The 4,379-nt window shown below is 43.7% G+C and overlaps 1 long non-coding RNA gene across 1 annotated transcript; it reads left to right on the top strand.

Moving 5' to 3' along the window:
* The first annotated feature begins 324 nt into the window (after window positions 1-324).
* LOC137484458 (uncharacterized) lies at window positions 325-1,131 on the top strand. The gene is made up of 2 exons (XR_011004878.1): window positions 325-590; window positions 888-1,131. It is a non-coding gene; the product is annotated as an uncharacterized lncRNA (long non-coding RNA).
* Window positions 1,132-4,379: the final 3,248 nt, after the last annotated feature.

Raw genomic sequence — 4,379 nt, forward strand, 5'->3', positions numbered from 1 at the left:
CCAGCCAGAGGCAAATTAATGTCGCTGGTTGTGAGGAGTGTTCAGAGCTGGGCTGATAATTTTTTACAACTGCTGTTATTAGAGGGGCTCTGTCAATGAAAGCAGCTCAAAGAAATGAAAATGAAAGCTAACAGGAATTAATATTGCCCTGTTAAACAGCCAACAAATCGCTGTTCTGAAAGGTACAACTCACAGTGCTGGTGGCTCTAATTTCCTGAACCAAAAGGTGATTTTTTTTCTGTATTAATACAGAAAAAAACCCTGCGTCTCTTCACCAAGGCTGCACCACTCTGAAATACATGGGCAGAGCTTGGGCAGAAGAACCTGGGGAAAACCTGGAATGATTCATGCCCAGAAATGAGTTACACACAACGGTGAGTGTCAGGGGCATCTGTCCCCAGCTCTGCAGCCTGCTTGGGCCAGAGGAGGAGCAGTTAAAGAGGAATCCTGATGCTATCAATCTCATTTCTAACAGTTAATCATCATCTTAAGTATTTTTATATGGCGAGCAATGGGATATTTTTGAATTTTCCTGACAGTATTTCAGCTATTTCAACCAAAGGGAATAAATAGGCAGTGAGCCAGGTCCTGTAAGTGATTTTCCAGCTTTGTATCTCTGCTGGGGTCTTGGAAATCAGGCGTGCAATTGAAGTATTTAAAATCAGAAGCAGGTAAAATTCTCCAGGTAAAACCCCCACATCCCCCCAGATCTGAGCAGTGCCCTTTCCTAGGCAGTACAGCTACCTTTAAAAAATGACTCCACTTTCACAAGTACCAGAGCAAAGGAGTTAATTAACAGGGCACTTAATCACATTTCCTGGCACCAGGAAATACATCAGCTACAGGTGTCATTTCCATTAACATCCCCCAATATTTATATTTTTCAGGACTCTGTAAAAGTGCTGTTAATGGGGTTGAGAAGAAGAGATAATTTTCTTGCTGCAGCGAGTCTGTGTGACTAAGTGCTCAGGCTCCGGTAACAAATGAATGCAACAACCTTTAAATCCTTTCCATACAGACAAATCAATGTATTTCTCATAATAATATTGCTGGAAATGCAGACAGGCCAGTGCATCTTTGTGACTTTCTCTGCATGAGGCAGATTTACACCGCTGCTCTGGGGGGGAAAAATAAGAAAAGAGCTGGGGTGACAAGCTGATAAACAAGTTAAAATAATATCATTTGCACTGTGCCATTTGTATGTTGTCAGCAGGCACAGAATTCCAGAAATTACTGTGGATAAATCCATTCCAGGAGGTCCTGATGCTTCCTCGCCGTGAGGAATGTGCAGGGCAGAGCCACCCAGCCCTTCCCTGCAAGAGGGAAGTGCCACTTCTGCTCCAGCACTGCTGCCATTTCAATGTGATGTCAGTGCTACAGTCTCATCCTCATTTCCAAATCCCTTGTGCTAATAGTGCTTAAGCCTTAATTGCACATTTAATCATCAGAATTACAGAGTGGCTCGGGCAAGTTGGATGGCAAAAATGCAGTGGGCAAAGACAGCAGAGCAAATCAAACAGCAGAGGGAGGGAAGAGAAGTCATTTTCTGGTTTACAGAAAATGTTAAACATGTTTTTCAGCCAATAGTGGAATGAGATCCCTGCAAGTATCAGCTCTGTGCTGCTGAATGCTCTGTGCTTACTGGAACTAATTACCTACAAATGTATCTGTTTACCTACAATCCAAAGGACACGCGGCCATCAACTAAACTCAAGTACTAAAAATGAAAAAAAACTGAGCTCTGGACTCAGATTTTTCTGCAGCTGGCTGAGTTTTTTCAAAGCTCTGCACACCAAATCCCCACCCCACACCAGAAGTGTTCTGTGTTTGAAGGAAAATACAGATTTTAAACTTGATAATTACAATACTCAACTGCAAACAGAAAATCCATCCTATCTACAGGTTCTCTGAACCCAGCATTTCAAGAGTCTCAAAGAACTTGCTAAATCACTTCAGTCACCAAGGAAATAAAGGTGACACAGTTGGTGAAATAACGAACTGAAACTGGGAGCTGGGATGTTGATGCTGAGATGTCAGAACTGCAATTCCTGTCTAAGTGCCTGATCTCCTGCAGCATAATTATTTTGAGAAAAGTCAAAATCAGATTTGAAAACAGTCCACAGACAATAGAATAATTCTTACTACAGGTAACCGTTTGTTACTGACACTTCTTCCTCCAGTGGAAGTCTTTTGGTGGCCGTGTAACTTCTGAAAAATGAAACTCTGACTTCATAACTGAGCTGCCAGCTCCAATCACTTTGTTAGAACTGAGTAAAAATACATCTCCCTTCTTCAGAAAAAGTTGTCCTTTTCTCACTGGAAAGCAGCTTGTTCAGCAAAACTTTGAAAGCTTTTTCTAAATAATCCAAAGGTATGAAGCTGTTCTGGAGGCTGCCCAAAAAGAGGATGAAGGACACAATCAAACCCCGTGTCCGACAGTGGGAATGGGTTTTGCTTTTGTATCCAGCTAAATTCTGCACTCTACCACCAGAAAATCAATTCCTCCTCTGGTTTAACTGCCACCAAGCCCAAATTGATACCGCAGGGGGAAACTGGTGTGATAAATGCAGGTGGGTTTGACCTTTTTGCTGCAATCTGGCATTACAGAGATGAGCACCTCTGCATCACCCACGGGCTGTGGCTGTGCTGCATCCCCCAAGCCCAGGTGTGAACGGCATTCCTGCCTCTCCTGGGAAGCCAGGGAACCCTGGAACCTCTGCCCTGCGGGTTCTCAGAGCTTTGCTTTGCCATCAGCCACGTGCTGCTGCTCAGCCCAACCACAGCAACCCCAGCAGAAATTCCTGGTGGGAATTCCCAGCTCTGCTGACGCCAGTGCCAGCCTGCCTGAGGTTGTGCTTCTCCTTTCCCTTGAGGATTTTCCTGCCACTGCCCTGCTGACATTTCCCTGTGAGTTCGTGGGTTTTAAGTTGGGTAACTCTTTGGGGGGCTCCCCTGGCAGGAGAGACCCTTTTGGAGTAATTTTGTGTAGGAACGAGAGATGTATTGGACTTTTTTGGTTTTTAGTTTTTGTTTATTGTTATCTTATTAAATTCTGTCCCTACAAATGAAAAAGATGGGATGGTGAACTAAATTCTGTCCCTACAAATGAAAATTATGTAGGTTTCTACATTTCCCTCTTCCAGTTCACCAAATACCATCAGATGTGGAAATCTGAATTTGTCCTGCTCTGCACATAGACCAGCCCAGAGGAGTGCTGGAATGATCCTCGTGGTTCCAGCTCCCTGGGATCCTGATGTGCTTTACAATGATTTAAAGGAAAACTTCTTCCTCTCCAGTGCACTGGGGATGAACAAACGAAATCTCTCCTGAGCCCTGTGAATTATCAGCAGCAAATCTGTGCCTTCTTGATAAATCAGATAAAATATCTACTGTGCAACCTTTCATTTAATCTACAGACTGATACCGTATTGCTCCAAGCTTTATATCTTAAAAAAAAAAAAAAAAACATGAAAGATGGACAGGCTGTGCTAATGGTGTTTGACAGCTCTTTGTCCAAGAGAACTGCCTCCAATAATGCAGTTCCAAAGAGCAGAGATTTCCCTGGCTAGCATTTGCTGTGAGTTCAGATGACTAATGACAGGCTGGGGTACAAAATGACGGGGATAAAGGCCTCCTATCCCAGGTTTATCACGACCCCAAGCCTCTGAAATCGAGCTCATCAGCAGCTTCATGGGTTTTTGGTGTGTGTTCTTATTTTTGGTGGGGCACTCATCAGCAAATCAGTGGAACAAACTGACAGAGAGGAGGTTTCCATGGGATATTGGGAAGAAATTCCTCCCTCTCAGCATGAGGAGGTTGCCCAGAGGAGCCTGTGGTGGCTTTTCTTCATTTATAGATATTTTACAGCTTTAACTGTTTGCTTGGCTTGGATTAGGGATGGAACAGGTTTGATTTGGTTGTGTAAGCAGCTCAGAGCTGCATCCAGAGCCCCAGTCCAGCCCAGCCCTTTTCTCCCACTCTACTGACATTTCCTCAATCAGTCTGGGCTCAGCTGGGCTCTGACACTCCGAGCTGCAGATAAACCAGGCAGCCAGGGCTCCGTGTGCATTCCTGTTCACACAGCCCTGGTGTGAGATAAAAACCCAGAGACAAACACGGCCCGAGCTCCCACACCTTGCGTGTCATCTTTGGGGTTTTCAGTCGGTAGATGGAAATGCAAATTTGCATTTAGATATTTAGAAATAGATCTTCAACTGTAGATCTGTCAAATATAGGAGTAAAAGAAATTCTGCACCACTTGTCTAAAACCAAGTATCGTGACTGCAATAAAATCTGTCATTGGGACCAAAATTCTTCTGCAGCGAAGTCCATTTTGGTTCCTTTAGATAAAAATAGTGATTTTTAATATTTAGCTTTTA

The sequence above is a fragment of the Anomalospiza imberbis genome, chromosome 17 (genome assembly GCF_031753505.1).
Source record: "Anomalospiza imberbis isolate Cuckoo-Finch-1a 21T00152 chromosome 17, ASM3175350v1, whole genome shotgun sequence".
In the NCBI taxonomy this organism is placed as follows: domain Eukaryota; kingdom Metazoa; phylum Chordata; class Aves; order Passeriformes; family Viduidae; genus Anomalospiza; species Anomalospiza imberbis.